This window comes from Eurosta solidaginis, chromosome 1, assembly GCF_040869045.1.
Source record: "Eurosta solidaginis isolate ZX-2024a chromosome 1, ASM4086904v1, whole genome shotgun sequence".
Taxonomy (NCBI): domain Eukaryota; kingdom Metazoa; phylum Arthropoda; class Insecta; order Diptera; family Tephritidae; genus Eurosta; species Eurosta solidaginis.
Window position 1 is genome coordinate 150,424,669 of NC_090319.1, and position 20,472 is coordinate 150,445,140.

At 38.2% G+C, this 20,472-nt stretch overlaps 1 protein-coding gene and 1 pseudogene across 1 annotated transcript in view; one reads left to right on the forward strand and one right to left on the reverse strand.

The window, feature by feature from the left end:
• Positions 1–20,472, reverse strand: part of nompB (intraflagellar transport protein 88-like protein nompB) — a 524,325-nt gene that overhangs the window by 461,321 nt on the left and 42,532 nt on the right. The window lies entirely within an intron of this gene.
• On the forward strand, positions 19,881–20,321 carry LOC137238973 (ubiquitin-conjugating enzyme E2-17 kDa-like; annotated as a pseudogene).

A 20,472-nucleotide genomic window follows, 5' to 3' on the forward strand; every position in this document is an offset into this window, starting at 1 on the left:
TCGAGAATTTCCTTCTATATAAATTTGTATCGTTCTTCATACGTGGCTAGACGCCATGTCTTTATACTCAGTTGAGCAGAGCTCACAGAGTATATTAACTTTGATTGGATAACGGTTGGTTGTACAGGTATAAAGGAATCGAGATAGATATAGACTTCCATATATCAAAATCATCAGTATCGAAAAAAAATTTTATTGAGCCATGTCCGTCCGTCCGTCCGTCCGCCCGTTAACACGATAACTTGAGTAAATTTTGAGGTATCTTGACGAAATTTGGTATGTAGGTTCCTGGGCACTCATCTCAGATCGCTATTTAAAGTTAACGATATCGGACTATAACCACGCCCACTTTTTCGATATCGAATATTTCGAAAAATCGAAAAAGTGCGTTAATTCATTACCAAAGACGGATAAAGCGATGAAACTTAGTAGGTGGGTTGAACTTATGACGCAGAATAGAAAATAAGTAAAATTTTGGATAATAGGCGTGGCACCGCCCACTTTTAAAAGAAGGTAATTTAGAAGTTTTGCAAACTGTAATTTGGCAGTCGTTGAAGACATCATGATGAAATTTGGCAGGAACGTTACTTGTATTACTATATGTGTGCTTAATAAAAATTAGCAAAATCGGAGAACGACAACACCCACTTTAAAAAAAAAAATTTTTTAAGTGAAATTTTTACAAAAAATTTAATATCTTTACAGTATATAAGTAAATTATGTCAACAATCAACTCCAGTAATGATATGGTGCAACAAAATACAAAAACAAAAGAAAATTTCAAAATGGGCGTGGCTCCGCCCTTTTTCATTTGATTTGTCTAGGATACATTTAATGCCATAAGTCGAAGAAATATTTACCAATCCTTGTGAAATTTGGTAGGCGCTTATATTCTAGGACGATAACTGTTTTCTTTGAAAAAGGGCGAAATCGGTTGAAGCCACGCCCATTTTTTATACACAGTAGATCGTCTGTCCTTCCGCTCGGCCGTTAACACGATAACTTGAGCAAAAATCGATATATCATTACTAAACTCAGTTCACATAATTATCTGAACACACTTTGTATTGGTATAAAAAATGGCCAAAATCCGACTATAACGACGCCCAATTTTCGATTTCGAAAATTACGAAAAATGAAAAAAATGCCATAATTCTATACCAAATACGAAAAAAGGGATGAAACATGGTAATTGTATTGGTTTGTCGACGCAAAATATAACTTTAGAAAAAACTTTGTAAAATGGGTGTGACACCCACCATATTAAGTAGAAGAAAATGAAAAAGTTCTGCAGGGTGAAATCGAAAGCCCTTGGAATCATGGCAGGAATACTGTTCGTGGTATTAGATATACAAATAAATTAGCGGTACCCGACAGATGATGTTCTGGGTCACCCTGGTCCACATTTTGGTCGAAATCTCGAAAACGCCTTCACATACACAACTTCCACAACTCCCTTTTAAAATTCTTATTAATACCTTTAATTTGACACCCATATTGTACAAAAAAATTCTAGAGTCACCCTGGCCCACCTTTATATCGATATTTCGAAAAGGCATCCACCCATAGAACTAAGGCCCACTCCCTTTTAAAATACTCATTAACACCTTTCTTTGAAACCCATATTGTATAAACGCATTCTAGAGTCATCCCTGGTCCACCTTTATGGCGATATCTCTAAAAGGCGTCCACCTATAAAACTAAGGCCCACTCCCTTTTATAATACTCATTAACACCTTTCATTTGATACCCATATCGTTCGAACAAATTCTAGAGTCACCCCTGGTCCACCTTTATGGCGATATCTCGAAAAGGTGTCCACACATAGAACTAAGGCCCACTACCTTTTAAAGTACACATTAACACCTTTCATTTGACACCTATATTGTACAAACGCATTCTAGAGTCACCCCTGGTCCACATTTATAACGATATCCCGAAAAGGCGTCCACCCCTCCCAAGGCCACTCTCTTTTAAAATACTCATTAACACCTTTCATTTGATACCCATGTCGTACAAACAAATTATAGAGTCACCCCTGGTCCACCTTTATGGCAATATCTCGAAAAGGCGTCCACCCATAAAACTAAGGCCCGCTCCCTTTTAAAACACTCATTAACACCTTTCGTTTGACACCCATATTGTACAAACGCATTCTAGAGTCACCCCTGGTCCACCTTTATAACGATATCCCGAAAAGGCGTCCACCTATAGAGCTAAGGCCCACTCTCTTTTAAAATACTCATTAACACCTTTCATTTGATACCCATGTCGTACAAACAAATTCTAGAGTCACCCCTGGTCCACCTTTATGGCGATATCACGAAAATGCGTCCACCTATAGAACTAAGGTCCACTCCCTTTTAAAATATTCATTAACACCTTTCATTTGATACCCAAATCGTACAAACAAATTCTAGTGTGACCCCTGGTCCACCTTTATGGCAATATCTCGAAAAGGCGTCCACCTATAGAACTAAGGCCCACTCCCTTTTAAAATACTCATTAACACCTTTCATTTGATACCCATATCGTACAAACAAATTCTAGAGTCACCCCTGGTCCACCTTTATGGCGATATCTCGAAAAGGCGTCCACCTATCGAACTAAGGCCCATGCCCTTTTAAAATATTCATTAACACCTTTCATTTGATACCCATATCGTACAAACAACACATTCCAGGGTTACCCTAGGTTCATTTTCCTACATGGTGATTTTCCCTTATTTTGTCTCCATAGCTCTCAACTGAGTATGTAATGTTCGTTTACACCCGAACTTAGCCTTCCTTACTTGTTTTACTATCCCGTTATGTGCTTAATTTCGAGAATTTTCTTTGTATAAATGTTATATTGTTTTCCATATGTGGCTAGACGCCATGTTTTTTCAAAGAATTTTTTTATTCCTATTAGGAATGCAAGAATATCCCCCTAACTCCCGTCAGGGAGGTATCGCATCTCCTAGACTAACAAAGTTGCTTTTAGCATTAAAAAGAGAGGACTGTAGACTCATGACAGGTATTCGGATTGGACACTGCCATCTGGCGTCACATGCCTTTAAATTAGGCTTGGTCAGTGATAGCAGATGTAGGAAGTGCGGACTGGAGGAGGAAACGATCGAGCACGTTCTGTGCTCTTGTCCTCCGCTTGCCAGGCTAAGACTCCAGCTATTAGGAGTGATATAGCTGTCAGATCTAGAAGTAAAATAAAAAAAAAAAACATAGGTCCTGTTTTTTGATAGGGTTTTTCAGTTTGGTCATTAAAACTAACTTCTGGTAACACAACGGACTTATTCAGTCTATGTGAGGTCCTCATGGACCGGCCAGTTCAACCTAACCTAACCTTGGTTTGGAATTCCACAAAGATTTTGAGAGAGATTTTAAAACTTTTTTAAAAATCAAAAAACCATTATCCCCGCCGAGAATAGAGAATGGTTTTACCTTCCTATATTTTTATCATGGGTTGAAGATATCATCGATAAATAGACTCAAATACATATGGTAGCATTATGCATTACCCCTTTTTGTGCCAATGCACTTCAGCATGTGCATCATGACCTCCTATGCAAATGCATTCTTATGTATATTTAAATACAGACCATAAACATTCATATTGCACTCATATTACAATGTTGACCCACATAAATTATATTCACTCCAACACAGCTGGAGTTCAACGTCATATGAACGCCGACAACAAAAAGCATATCCATTTGCATTTGTTTGTAAACCCTTGCTCAATGAGTCACACTAACGCCCCAATGCTGAGCGTTACCGGTAAAATAGTACACAGAACATTATGTAACCGAATATCGTTACCAGCTCTTTTATCCGCGATTCTGGCCCAAGTGGTAACGCTGTCATCACCGAAAAACTCACCAGTGTCTGTGGAGAAATTTGAAAGGTAGTTTTCTTCGCTTTCGCGGTTGCCACTTTGGTCCATTTGGACCAAAGTTGGTCCCTTCCAACCCCATTTGGTCCGCTGGTCCCTTTTCTTCAATTTTGGTCCGTTTTATGCAATAGCCACGATTGGTACTTTTCTTTCTTTTTCACTCAGGTAAAAATTCACAATATTGCCCAAAAATTCGCCACACTTTCGTTAGCCCCCATATAATTTTGAATTTACTTCAATGGAACTTTCACCATAAAAAATTGCTCAGTCAATAAAATGTACCAGAACAATGACATTTCACCTAGAATATAATTTATGTCAGGCATTAAAAAGAAAAGTGTTGGCAAACACATTGTCGTTAATTGTTGACAAAATAACCGACTAAACAAAAAAAACTCTCGTTTTATAATAATATTAATAACGGCTAGATATTTCGATCGGTTATACAACACTATGTAAAATATATGAAAATAAAAATTGCTTCTCGCCTAGCATAGCTTAGAGCGAGCACTCTGCCGTGAGCCTAAGACTTTCAAAACTTATACAAAGAAATTCTATGCATTACTTCTCGTTTGGCACGTTGATATTTAAATCTTTCTCACCCAGCTCAATGAATAAATAAATAAAAAAAATAAATGTAAGGCGCGATAAACTCCGATGAGATTTAGGCGGAGCTTCTCTTCCAATTTGCGTCGTGCACCTTTTTAATTTTTCCTACAAATTGGTGGGACGGGATCTACTTATTTTATGCCGACTCCGAACGGCATCTGCGAGGCAGATGAGTTTTCACTGAGAGCTTTTCATGGCAGAAATACAGTCGGAGTGCTTGCTAAACACTGCCGAGTGGCGACCCGCTTAGAAAAATTTTCTTCTAATTGAAACAACTTATTTCAAAATTTTGATGTTGCTTTGCCCGGGGTGTGAAGCCAGGGCATTCGGTGTGGTAGGCGGAGCACGCTACCATCACACCACGGTGGTCGCCAGCTCAATGAGTTCAAGGAATTCCAGGACTGTTGTGGTGTTTAGTTACGCAATGTAATTGAAAACTAAGTATTTTGGCACAATAAATATTTTAACTCGAAGATAGAAGGAAGCAAATGCAAAAGAGATTTGATTTCGGAAGAAATGTTTTGTATAAAATTATTCCCGTAGGTGCTAGCAGAACCCCTGAGGCCTGGGATCAAAACTCACACTTACTGAATCTAGGCTCTGATATGAAGTTTAAACGTTAAGGGAAAAAGTAAGCATCTATAAAAATAGCATTAACGAAATTGCCTAGTTTCATTTATGATTTACTGAGTTTTCCACATACATAGTTCGGCGACACCAGAACGCAAATTTTGAACCGTTTCTTACTAAAACCTAACTGCACTATACATTTTATTTCATTGCAATCAACAATATAATGCTAGAACCAAGAGCTTTGTTACCAAAACTAGGTTCACTACGTTGGGTGGTGAAAGACATAGATTTATCTTATGTCATGTTTGTTCAGCTTGAATTAAAGGAAAGTCTTCACTACGTTTAGTAAAATTTTATATGGAAACATTTTAAAATTTTGTATTTTATACTAATAAAATAAAACAAAAATTTGGTCCTTTTTTTCGATGAATTTTGTTCCCAAACGAAAACATGTTGTGGCAACCGTGTTCGCTTTACTGAAAATGTCTCACTTGTAGATACGAGGTTAACGAATAAACGGGACGATGTGTATATGCTTATTGTTACGGATATTAGCAAAACTAAGGGGTGCTGCCATCTCTAAACCGATGCTAAACAGTGATATCATGCACATCCGTAGATCAATCATTATGTATCTACATAAACGAAACAATAATTGCGTCTACACATATGTACCATATACGTATACGAGCAGCAGAGAAGCAATGTACAAACACATGCATATATCTTATCTGAATTGCTCACAAGAGAGGGCAATAATTTGTGCAAGTATTACTCAAATGAGAAGTTATAAACGTAGTTGTGGCTGGCGATTTTGTAGCTGAAACTAACTAGTAAGTTCTGGAATGAAAAAGCCTAGAAGTATGCAATGAGAAATCAAAAAGTATAAAAGAAGTGACTTCCATTTGAGCTATCAATCATTTTGGTTATTAAGCAAGCTATTGGTCGCAAAGTATAAGTGTTATTGTGAAGTACTTTAATAAAGGCCATTTTTCCATTATTAAATATTGGAGTTATTTATTCAACAGTTTAGCGATACCAACGTTGGCAGAAGATTGCAAATAAGGGGAATTGAAGTAAAATCGTTACAATATTATGCACGATAAGTTTCTACATAGATATATTGTAATTTATCCTGTGAAAGTACATAATGTAAACAAATATGTATAGAAAGAGGCAACACTTTTTGGCTAATATCTATACTTATTTGCGCTTACAATTTTTTATTTTTCAGTTTTGCATTTTCTTAACAACAGCTGTTGTGTGGTTATTTCGATGTAACCACCTATTTTTGTGGGTAAAAAATTATCCGGCTACTTTCGCGGGTAGAATAACAAAAGGGTGTAAAAGTTGCCACATGATTTCATTACCGTGGTTAAGAATGTTGTTACCACACTAGAATCGGGGCGTAACAAGCACACGAATGCCCGATCGCCAGTGTCTGTTTGTCAATGTGATGTCATAAGAAATATTTGCTGACTTGGCACATATGAAATAGAATGTAGTTATTTCTAGTATGTAAGTATATACATAATATTTGTAATAGTATCGTAAGACCGTTTACTATAAAAGAGAGAGTATTTCAGTAATAAAATCAATGATATTCTAACGCTCAACCTTAGCGTTTAATTTTAACTCATATGGTAATAGTTCGTGGCAATTCTGCCAGTACAGATCAAAATTGGTACAACTCCTAAAAAAGATCTGACTGCCCAGAGAGCATGACCTTTTTTTTTTTTAAAGTTTATTAAAAACCGGATAAAGGACAACACAAACAGAGATTGGAATTTTAACAAGGATTTTTTCACCAGAGGACCAATTAATAAAAAGATCAGTATTATGCATACAACGGAAATGATTTGGTAATAGTTCATGGTAAAAACAGAACACTAAATATTGGCATTGATGACCAGCGAGCATAAGAAGAAGTGGCATACAATTTGGCATTGGCACTTGGACATGATTACACTGAAATTTGGACATGATTGGCGGAAAGCAGAATAGCATAAGTATTTAAGTACAGAATCAATTGAGCGGCCGTTGCGAACGCTAAACCATTTTTTTAAAAAATAGGACTATGTTAAATGAAAAATTTTATATTAAAAAAAAACTATATTTCTAAAATTTAAAGAAATTTTTTTAGCTTGAAAAAAAAACACAAAAAGGGTTCAATTATTTCTTTGCTATGAAAGAAATAAAAACAGAAGAATAATTCCACAGAGTTTTCAAAAAGTGTGAAGACACTATAAGAGAATTTATAAAAATCTTTGAGGAAATTCTTAAAAATCGTAACACTATTAAACAAGGTCCGACGCCAATTACTATAAAAGAGTATTGGCGACGGAACCAGTCTAGTAGATACCTACCACAATAATCCGAAAAAGGAAACGGGGAAGTAAACAATTCAAACAACAAACAAAAAAAAAAGAAATAGCCGAAACCTTTAAGCTATTAAATTTGACTTCTAACACTAGATACAGATAGGCTAAAATTAAAAGAAAATATTAGAGACTTAAGAAATAAAAAATAAATAAAGTAAATTATCATTACAAATGAAAAAAATGGTCAGTAAATTGGAAAGCTCCTTTTAAAACCCTTTAAAGTCCTTATAAAAACCCTTTAAAGTCGGAATTTTTTTAGTCATTGATGTTCCCCAAAGATAGAAATGAACAAATGGGAACAAATTTATGGAGCGTTATCTGAGGAAAAAATGCAATAAAGGGAGTATCAGTAGAAGTTTTAACAGCTAAACTCCTGAACATCCAACAACGCAGCAAAACTGCAAACCAGTATACTGCAGAAATAGAGAAAATTACTAGATCATTAGAAGGAGCTTATATCTCGGACAGACTTAATCCAGACTTAGCAACGAGATATTCGACACAAGCAACAGTAAAGGCTATGTATAAAAACTGCTCGAATGATAAAGTAAAAATGATAATGCAAGCAGGAACGTTCACGACAATGAACGATGCTATTTACAAATAGCTGTACAGAAATTACAGGCAGCTCAAATACTATTTTAACCATTCGTCAACAAAATCAATACCGGAGTAATTTCCGTGGAGGTTACCAAAGTAACAACTGTGGAGGTTACCGAGGTAGGAGATTTAGACCCCAGCCAAGATACAACAACAACTTTAGATTAAATAACAATAATAATAATTCCCAAGGAAGATCGCAAAACCAAAATAATAATGGACCCTACAATCAGACACGTACTGTACGCAGCTGCAACCAGCAGGAAAACCAGGAAACTCCACTTCAAAATCAGTAGATAGAAAAATATGTGTACTAAATCTACACTTAAATAGTTATATATCTACAAAAACATAACTCAATTTCTTAGTATACACAGGAGCAGATATCTCCATCATTAAAAATAATCGAATAGTTAATCAGGCAAAAATAAATACAGAACAAATAACCGACTTAAAGGGCATTGGTCAGGGTATAACCAGTACATTAGGCACAGTTAAAGGTGATTTAAAATGTGATGACCTTCTAATTTACCATAAATTTCACGTTAAACGTTGCCGATGAAGGAATTTAGCAGTTCCCGAAATGTATCTTTACAACGAGCTTTAGCAGTTGTCTAAATTTTTCTTTCTTCTATTCTAATTTAAAATTTTTTCAATAAAGAAAATATGTATGATAGCAATAATAATGATAAAATTATTATTGTTAGGCCTTGAGCTCGATTCAAACCCGCGATCTTACAAAACAGTAGGCCGATATAACAACAAAATTGTCAATACATCCCAGAGCACGGAGAAAAAGTGTCAATAAATAGGACACTAAAGCATCATTGCCATGAAACAAGTACAATTTTCACATCCATTCTGGAACAGAGGTCGCAGTGCTGTGAACAAAAAAACAACAAATTAAATATCGTTCCCTACGCCGATGACTGCACAATAATGGCCAAAGGCCAGGCCACAGATCGATGAGCTTTGCAGCGGCTACCTCCCTGATCTCTCCAGTTTTTTCACCTCGCGAAACATGACATTATCACCGACTAAATCATCGGCGACCTTATTTACAAAATGGATGTCCCAAATGTTGACCATTTTGAAGATTCACATCAATGGCACTACGCTACCGCTGTCTTACACCCCAAAATCTTGGGTGTGACGTTCGATCGGGATGTAAATTTTGGTGAGCATGCAACCGCAATTGTACCGAAACTCCAAAGACGTAATAAAATCCTTAAATCACTTGCTGGCAGTACTTGGGGAAAAGATAAAGAGACGGTCGTTACTACTTACAAAACAATTGGGCAGCCGGTTGCATGCTACGCGCCCCCGATAAGGTCGCCAAGCCTAAAGACTACTCACTGGAAGAAGCTACAGGCATGCCAAAATACTGCTCTCAAAACCGCCACGGGTTGTCTTCTTATGTCCCCACAACACCATCTACATAATGAGGCGAGAATACTCCCCATCAGGGAGAGAAATGAAATGCTAACCAAACAGTCCCTGTTGAATACCCAGAAACCTGGGCATCCCAACAGACATCTGATTGATGAGCCAACACCACCCAGGAGCTTAAGGAGTCATCTCCGTAATCATTAGAAGGAAATACGTCACCGAAGAATACAGCCAAACCAAAAACACAAGCAGGTCCTCAGTGTTCAATTGTAATGTGGAACCAACGCCTCAAACACCCCTCTCATTATGGTCCACCCCTGTTGAAACAGCAAGTTTCCTTGGACTCCCGTTAGAGGATGTTGATGACAATTTGTGATCGGTCACATCTCTTGAATGGGGCGAAGCACTGCTACAAAAACAACAAAAAGGCAAACAAACAATCGCTGTGATAGCTGAAAGGTTATAGCAGCGGCGCCTAAACTTTGCCGATGAAGAAATTTAGCAATTCCCGAAATGGATCTATACAATGAGCTTTGGCAGTTGTCTAAATTTTTCTTTCTTCTATTCTAATTTAAAAAAAAAATTTTTTTTCAATAAAGAAAAAAATGTATCATAACAATAATAATGATAAAATAATTGTTGTTAGGCCTTGAGCTCGATTCAAACCCGCAATCTTACGAATCAGTAAGCCGATATAATACATGAGTGCCTTGCATCTTATGCAGCAACAATAATGACGTCATTATCGACCAAATCGAAAAATTTGTCCACGAAGGAGATAGTCATTTCAACAGTGGCACTTGTGGCTCAGTTCGACCCTCGTATTCATCGATTGGCTTTCACATCAAACGTGGGAACAAGAAAGCTTTTACAGCAAGAACTAAATTCGATGTCGTTTATCAAGAGGCAAATTTCATCAATGAGCAGTGGATGTTAACGAATTGATACCAAACGTCAGAAGCATTCCCCACTTACATTTGCTGTCAAATATTTCATCTGTGGTAAACCAGGACACAAAGCGGTGATGTGCAAATATAAATTGGATAAAGCCACACAATTAACACCCAAGAAGGAATTACCAAATTGAAGTTCTTTTAATCCAAACAAGGTATCAGTCAAGTGCTATCGTTGTCAGGGTTTGGGGCATTACGCCTCCCGATGTCCAAATGCAACCGCAAATTTTAAAAACAAAACATCGAGCGGTATTGCTAATCGTAGAGTCGATATTTGTGCTGTTAAGTCGCCATCAGATATTTTACGAGAGTCATATGGTGAAGATGAAGAAACTGAAAGCAATGAAATAGAAATGTAAGAACACAAATTCCGAAAATTGAACATATTCGAGTTATCTATTTAGTTTATTTTTAACGAAAAATTAAATTTAAACACAGGTGTAAGTGGTAGATAATGAAATGTAACCACTGGTGTAAGTGGTGGAGAATGAAATTGTGACCACTGGTGTAAGTGGTGGAGAATGAAATTGTGACCACTGGTGTAAGTGGTGGAGAATGAAATTGTGACCACTGGTGTAGGTGATGGAGAATGAAATTGTGACCACTGGTGTAAGTGGTGGAGAATGAAATGTAACCACTGGTGTAAGTGGTGGAGAATGAAATTGTGACCACTGGTGTAAGTGGTGGGGAATGAAATTGTGACCACTGATGTAAGTGGTGTAAGTGGAGGAAAATGATAACATGACTTAGCGGATCGATAATTGTAATGAATTTAAATTTTTTTATTTATGTTGAAGGAAAATTGTAGTTCTTATTATAAAATGAATAAAAGAAAAACTGAAGGTAAGACTTTGAGTCAGTTATGGCCGAGTGGGAGACTCTTTGAAGTATATCACACGGGGACGTGTGACTTGTCAGTATTGCCGTGTCGGATCTGTCAATAAGTTTAGAGTATTGGGACATATTTTGATGAAGTGACGCGCACTGTTTCATAAAACACTTGTTGTTTACATACTAAAAATTAGTAGGCGAGAAAAACAATAATGAAAATATTTGAGTAGTAAAAAAAATATGAGGCAGAGTAAAATTATTATTGATTGGAAGTGCGTGCGCGTCAATTCCTCTTAGACTTTTGATAATGACTTCGCATCCTGCGTCATATATATATTTATATATATACATAGATTACATGTAAAATTATCAAAGGTTGGCATAAGAAATAATTAAATTTATCTTGCATATACGAAAGGGTTGCATAAAGAAATTCATTAAGGGCGACATCTGATAAAATTATTTCCATCCACTTTGACTCATATACTCGTACTTATGTACATACATCAATTCAACAAGCTAAAATATTTATGAATTGAGGATTTTAAAAATTTTTTTTGCTATAAATGAACACTTATTCCAATTGAATAACAGAAAGAAAAATTTATTGAAATCGATCAATCCGTTTTTGAAGTGAGGTTTATTAAAAAAAATTTTTGCCCTAAATGATCCGTGAATCACATCGAAGACAAATAGAGAACAAATTATTAAAATCAGTATAACCATTTTTCAGCTCTGAACGCACTAACGCACACAAATTAATTTTTATATGTATATATATTACAACTTACAGAGCAATGTTGCATATACGAAAAGGGTGTAACGGTGGGATAAAAACGGCCAAAGTAGCTGGAATAATAACAGCCAAATTAGTTCTACTGGCTAAAATATTTATAAATTGAGTATTTTCGAATTTTTTTTGCTATAAATATACGCTTAGCCCGATTGAATAAAAGAAAGAAAAAACTATTGAAATCTGTAAAACCGCTTTTGAGTATTAGCTAAAATATTTTTCAATTGTGGCTTTTTTAAAAAATGTTGTGCCCTGATTGACCAGGGACGATTCCGGTTAGAAAAACTTTTTTCTAACTAAAACACCTTTTTTCTAAATTTGAATTGCTGCTTCACACAGAACATGAACCCGGAACCTTCGGTGTAGTAGGACGCTACCACGCATCACGGCGGCCGCCAATCCGCACATCCTGAACAAAATTAGTAGTTTATAAACCATTTCAGATATTAAAGAAACCAAGTAATTCGCTACATTCCTAGCCATTATTTGGTTTGCAAAATAGTTTTTTGGATAAAACGTATGCAACTTTTACAACTAAACAGGGGCCAAGTAAACTTTTTTCAAGTACAAGTGAGTTGGTTTAAATTATATTATTTATTTAAAAAAACCTACGATTCAAGATTTGTTCATTCAAGAGCAGTATAGTTTTAATAAGAAAACGCCAAAGAAATTTTTTGTAGTTGTTTGCAATTTTAAAATATATATTTTCATTTCTTTATATTTTTTTTAAATTTCTTTCGACATGCTTGTTGGAAGAACAAGTTGCAGTGCAGGCTTAAATTTGTTGTGGCATCCCGCATTTCGAAAGAAAATTTTATATAAAAATATATGTGTATACTATTTTAAATAAATAAACTTCAATTTGGGCTTCAAGGGTTATATGTATTTGTGCATAAAAAAGTTTATTTGAGCGTTTCTTACCCGAATACCACGATTCACTGATAAACACATTTGCACAGACTTATTTTACTTTTCATATTTGTTTGTCGAAAGTAATATATATTTTATCCTGTAACTCTGTTATTGATCGACCGATTTTGAAGATTGTGGCCATTTTAGAAAAGTAAGAAAATACAGATCTTATTACGGTATGGAAAAGCAGTAAATTTTCATAGTATTTAGAAATATGGAAGCCTGAAACACGAAATTGTAAAAATTCGTCATTTTTCAGGATTTCAAGCCCTTTGCGCCACCTCTAAATCTTTTTTGATTGTCCTACAACGAAGGGCCACCATAAGGTGCATATGTAGATTATGATTCGATTGGAGAACGATGCCAATCTCCAATAAAATCGAGCTTTTGACATCGAATGCTTTCTACAGTCGTTCAGCGTTGCCACAGGAAATGTAAAAAAATATCTATTATATTATGAAATAATATAAATATAAAGGGAGTTCAGAACTTTGTGTATATCGTGTTGGAAGCGTTGCTATAGAAAATGAAAGCTACGGATCGTGAACAACTTTTTTTCGTTTTAAATTTTTTCGTTGCATATTATGTTTTGTTTTGACAGTTGTTAATTTGCTATTCAAAATTCAAAAAATAAACTACGGTTCTTGATGGTGCATATTTATCATGACGTAGCAAATACATAGCCGTATAGTTTTTTGGCGTTTTGTGTAAAGATACTACACCAGTTTGCAAATACAATGATGCTACACCATTTGCACAAAATCCTGAACTCCCCTATAGTTTAAAAAAAAACACGATGTAGCGCAGAGATTCGAGTCTCCGCTATTAAGCACAATTCGTTTTGTATCGAGTTTATAACCACTTCCGCGAGTCTCCAATAATTGCCCTTAGATGGGTCTAACTCTCCTTTGCACGCCCATCCTAGAGAGTTAAAAACAAGCATGCATACAAGTGAAGCTAATATAAACGTGTTAAAAAAAGGTTTGATTCTCATCACACCTTCACTACAATTTTGTGTTAAAACTCTTTTCCCTCATGAGTACTGATTTAAATGTTGACACGTATTGCTCCTTTGTAGAGTTGGGTCGTTTCGTTCTTAACTTGTTCAATTGACCGGGTCTCTCAACTGAACAAGTGAACTAGATCTTCGATTTCGGTTCTATTTGTTCTTTTAGTTCATTTGTTCTTTTAGACTTGAAAAGTTCATATTTACAATTTGTGTCTGTACCCTTTCAATTTCCTGGATCTTCCGAAATTTGAAACTTTTTTTTTTGAAGTTAATTATACATATATATATATTAACTTATTCATTCATAACACATTTAAATATACCTACACAAAGCATTGCTGCATACACACCCCAATCCATGGCTCAATTATATGGTTGGCTCATCTGTAAAGCAACAAAATATGTCTGTTCAAATTGTCAAAATCTGTGTATTGGTGTTGGTGCGAATTATATGGAATGGAAACATAAAACTTACCAGTTTTTGTATGTGTAAGAAAATGTTGCCAATGTGTTGGTTTCATTTTGAGTTTGTCATCTCCTTTTGACAATCCCTTCGGCCATGCAATGAAATAAAAAAATCACCTGATGAGATGAGCCAGCCATATAATTGAACCATGCCCCAATCTATACTTGTTGGCTTCCCTGCAAAAATCGTTGGATCATGTGATCCACTGGAGTACTTACCATTGTACTCCACTGTAATGCAGCAATGGACCAACTCATATTTCTACACGAACATATTGTAGGCCGATCATTGCTCGTTTTTAACGATTGTAAACACTACACGATGTTTATTGTACTGTGGGTACTCCATGGATTACTCTGATGTAATGCGGAGCTGGAGTATATGGTCCCGTCCTAGGACATCGCAATGTTAATTGGACCATATTTTTTGTATGAATTGTGGTTAATTTTGGAGTACTCGGTTGGTCCATAGCGAGTACTCCATACATGCATGTATGGAGTACTCGCGATTTTTGCAGGGTTTTTCCCTGCAAAAATTGTTGGATCATGTGGTCCACTGGAGCACTTACCATTATACTCCATTGTAATGCAGCAATGAACCAACTCATGTTTCTACACGAACATATTGTAAGCCGATCGTTGCTCATTTTTAACGATTGTAATCACTACACGATGTTTATTGGACTGTGGGTACTCCATGGAATACTCTGATGCAATGCGGAGCTTGAGTATATGGTCCAGTCCTAGGACATCGCAATGTTAATTGGACCATATTTTTTGTATGAATTGTGGTTAATTTTGGAGCACTCGGTTGGTCCATAGCGAGTACTCCATACATGCATGCATGAAGTACTCTCGATTTTTGCAGGGTTCCGCGGGGGCGAGCAGCAGTGAACAAATTTGCTTGTAAAAAATAAGAACAAATGAACAAAAAGAACAACTTGTTCGTTCATCTGAAAAAGAACGAAAGATTCGAATCTCTGAAATGAACGAAAAAGCACAACTCTACTCCTTTGTACACAAAACCCCTTTTTATACTATTGATTTGTTTTGTTTTGTTGATCTTTCGACAGGATGAATAATTGATATTGGAACGATTTCCGAAAAATTCGAGTGAAATTTTTCACTGATAATGGCGCAGCGCCGAAACCGGGTTGTCTCAAACCAAATTTGACAAAGCATGACGGAAAATCGTTACAATATACATCCTGTCGTTTTTTACTGATGATGGCGCAACGCAGAAACGTATTTGTCTCCAAATTTGACAAGGGAAGACGGAAAATCGTTCCAATATACATTTATTGGAATCTGAAATGAGAAGAATTTGCCCATACAAATCAGTGTAGCCACTTTACCACAGTTGTGGTTGATCTACCACATTTATGTCTACTTCCTTTGTTCGGCCTGGGTGCGTCTGAAACCGGCAGTGGGTAGGCGCACACGGGTCGATCTCGGGTTGATAGTGCACTCGGAAGAAAATGGAAGAACACTAGAGGAATTCCTCGTTATAAAATAATATTTAATTAGAGTGTAAGGAAATATAAAGTGGATACAATATTACCTTTGTGTTTAACGTGACGATGGTGATCCTGGGAGTTGTGAACTGCTTGGCGGTCGATCATAAAAGAGGCCGGTTGTCCCGTTGAGGACAACCGCTAAGCCGCGAAAAATTCCTCTGGTGTTAAGGAGGGGAAAGGCCACACATACAACCACCCCCACATACACGTGCATGGGTGCTGACAACCTGCACACACACACGTGCATGTGTATGAAACGCATGCATGTGCATGCATGCACACAAATGCGGCGTGAGTGTGGGTGGCTGGAAATATTATTAAAACGTTAGGGAGGGGCGCCGTCAATCAGGTAAAAGTTAGGCATTGGGCCTAAACATGCCGCCCCCCTTGCGGTACGCAACATCACAGTTCGCCAAGGATCACCGACCGTGAAGAAGAGGAAAAATAAAACAAATTATAACTAATTATATCTAACTTAACATAATGCCGGCCAGTCCGCCGGCTTGGCGGCACGCAAGATGGTTTGCGCAGTGTGCGAGCTTGGGTGCTGATGCCTCGGTCATTCGGCACTTTTCCCGTTATGGTTCAAGGTCTGAGCCAGGTTTGCCTAGAGCTAGGGATTGCGAAAAGAAGTAAGAAGATATACGTGTTGATATTTCTTGCCGTTTATTACAAATTCATTGGAAAGGAACAAACAAAGGGTTTAGTATGAAGAAAAAGAAAAAATTCAATAAAAAATAACTTATTGCAATGATAAAGGAGTGTAAAAGCATACCTCCATTGTGAATTCATACAAGTGGCGAATGTTTGATGACGGCATTCACAGTAGTAAGCAGCCGCGATCACCTGCTCAATCGCTTTTCGATTACATAAATCACTAGCTCAACCGTGGTTCTCAAACATTTTTTTGTAGACGACTGGTTTATTGCTTTATTTACATATTTTAAAATGCCTGCGTAGCTGGTTGCTCAAATTTAATCTTAAACTTTCTTTTAGAAATGAATATTCGTATGTAGTCTGATTTTCTGTGTACACATTTAAAGAATGGCTGATTTGAAACACAAATGTTCAATTTATGGCACTTCAATTTAATAACGGCGAGCAAAAAACAAACCCTTCTTCCATTCTCTGGCCATTCGCGTTCTCCCGGATAGCTATTATTTGACAGGTAGGTATGGCACTGGAGGAATAGAAAGATTTGTCGCTTGTACGAATTCACAATGCACGCTTCTCGCAACTGTATACAACAGAAATTCAATAAAATAATAAAGTATAAAAAGTGTAACAATTTATGTATTTCGGTAGTTTCTGAACATTTTGATGTTAGGCTTTCGTTGTGCCCGAGAGTACCCAACCGAAGATGGTACTCTGAGCTAGCAAAGGGCCAACCGTGGTGGGCAGAATCCCTGGTAGCATTATTTCCGCATATACGTCTGTCCCTAGTACGAGGGGCGGATGAATAAAAGTGCGGATCCGCCAGACGGAGATGTGCATACGGGGATGCGATGGCGCTGTCGACGCTGGTCGTGGGGGCCATTCGCCGAAAATTGGACACGACCGCCGCATGGGTTGCAATTCGTTTGTTTTGGCCGTGTCTTCCTCGTATGCGTAGTAGGCATCCTGCTTGCCCGCCAATGGTGCTGGTAGGGAGTTGGAGCTCCCGGGCGAGCTCATCTGCGATCACGGTGGTGGGGGAGCATCCGGCAATTAAGGAACGGACGAGATGTAGCCGCCCCCCATCTTCTATCTTTACGACCGCGGTGGGTGTGATCGCTACCGTTGGTATCATGGTGGCGGTGGCAGCTGGATGCTGGGCTCTGAGCCCTGAGCGGAAGGTGAGCTGCAGCGTGTTGCATCCGTTGCCGCGATCTTGTGGCCGATGTCGTTGGTGCTGGCGAAGAGGCCTTGTCTCCGCTCTGCGGTCGCGCGAATGTCGTCTGCGTTGGGGGTTCCTGGTTTGCCGGCGAAGAGACCGGGTCTCCGCTCGGCCGTTATATGTATGGCGCTGTGCTGTCGCTGTCCCTTGTTGGAGCCGCTTCCTCTCGTGCTGCAAAAGTGGTCGAAATTATTTGGCTGTAGGCGGTATGGTCGGCCGAAGAGACCGCGTCTCCGCTCCGGTTTGGCTGGCATCTCGGTTTCGGGGTGGACGAAGAGGTCCAGCGTCCGACGCATATAAAGAGATTGAGTCGTCTATCCGCTCTCGGGGTGAATCTAGCTCCTCTTCCACTTGGACGCTCCATGGCTTGGAGCGGGCTTCTCGTAATAGCTGCACGTCTTCGTCAATCGAGGCGATGTGCAGCATCGTGTGGTGCTTCTCGCCGCACCGTGTGCATCGCCCTTGGCTTGGGCACGCGTTAGAGCGGTGATCAGGCGCCAGACAATTTCCGCAGTAGCTTTCGCGAATGGTTACATAGAGGCGCTCTTCTGGCCTTTTCGCCCGAAAAGATGGGCACAAGCGTATAGGGTGTCGCTCAAGACACACTCGGCATTCCGACGAATAACGCGCTGCGTTCGTGGCAGCATTACGTTTCAAAGCGGCAAAACGACCCATTTTCCTGAAAGGAGTGAAATAGGTTTGAATGGGTCCGGTCATTGTCAAAGTGCAGGGGCGAGTGGTCCCTAATTGTATTATTGAGATTTGGGAAATTTTTTTAGCGCGTGCGTAGGGGAAAAACATCTGTAGCAGCGTAAAAATATTCATATCTGGCGCAGATTATGTGCATGGCCTCTTTCCCCGCACGTTATGGGCCTGGGTCTTTAGTGCCTTATTTGTCTATTTCTTTTTTGTGTCACCCGGTAGCGTTTTAGTTACCCTGCAAAAATCGTTGGACCATGTGGTCCACTGGAGTACTTACCATTCTACTCCACTGTAATGCAGCGATGGACCAACTCATGTTTCTATACGAACATGTTGTAAGCCGATCATTGCTCGTTTTTAACGATTGTAATCACTACACGATTTTTATTGGACTGTGGGTACTCCATGGATTACTCTGATGTAATGCGGAGCTGGAGTATATGGTCCGGTCCTAGGACATCGCAATGTTAATTGGACCATATTTTTTGTATGAATTGTGGTTAATTTTGGAGCATTCGCTTGATCCATAGCGAGTACTCCATACATGCATGCATGGGGTACTCGCGATTTTGCAGGGTAGCCACGGGCACACTAGTACTGCAGAAAAATTAGCATTTACGATTTTCGGTTCGCACATTCTGGTACCGAACCGGGTAGAAAGTGTATAGCGTGGGTTCTTTTGAGTCGCTGTTATTTGTGTTGTTGGTGCTAAAACCCAACAACTTTCCTGCCCGCCACAAAAAAAATGTTTGGACAGCAAAATTGTATGCTATATAAAGAAAACATAAAAAATCTTCGTTTTGGACGAAGAGAAAAATTTGTAGAATGAATCATTATTTTTTTTTTTTTGGCATTACCCTTCGATTATTTGTTCAAGTTTTCCCTAAGTACGCTTGTAGTCCTGTTTTATTGATGGCCTTTATGAAAAGGCACGGTTCCCGAAGTGTATTTGGCTCCGATACCGATGGTCAGAAACGGGTTTTTGGGTACCCGTTTGCATCTTTTTATGCATCCCTAATCTAATGTACATCCCTGCAAAAATCGTTGGACCATGTGGTCCACTGGAGTACTTACCATTCTACTCCACTGTAATGCAGCGATGGACCAACTCATGTTTCTACACGAACATGTTGTAAGCCGATCATTGCTCGTTTTTAACGATTGTAATCACTACACGATGTTTATTGGACTGTGGGTACTCCATGGATTACTCTGATGTAATGCGGAGCTGGATTATATGGTCCGGTCCTAGGACATCGCAATGTTAATTGGACCATATTTTTTGTATGAATTGTGGTTAATTTTGGAGTACTCGGTTGGTCCATAGCGAGTACTCCATACATGCATGCATGCGCTATGATATACACAATTTAAATCAAATTTCACCAAAATGGCGTTAAAAGGAATTAATAAAGAACTACAAAATCTGGGCAGAAATCCACCTGCACAATGTTCAGCTGGACCAGTCGGCGATGATTTATTTCACTGGCAAGTTACAATAATGGGACCGCCTGACAGCCCGTATCAAGGTGGCGTGTTTTTCTTAACAATTCATTATCCAACAGATTATCCTTTCAAACCGCCCAAAATGGCTTTTGCAACGCGTATATACCATCCACATTAATTTAATTTGTCTAAACATTTTAAGATCTCAATGGTCGCCAGCACTAACTATTTCAAAAGTTTTACTATCAAATTGCTCCCTTCTCTGTGATCCCAATCCAGATGATCCGCTTGTACCCGAGATTGTTAGAATATATAAAACTGACCGGGAAAAATATAATGAATTAGCACGAGAGTGGACTAGAAAGTATGCTATGTGATGCGTTCCAGTACGTACCATCGATCCGTCAACTAAAAACAGAACCAACAGCAAACAGAATGGCAGCAAAAAATGAGGATTGCTATATCATCATGAAAAACAATAGCAACAACAAAAAACAGCTACTACCACTGCTGCAGCCTCTGCATGGA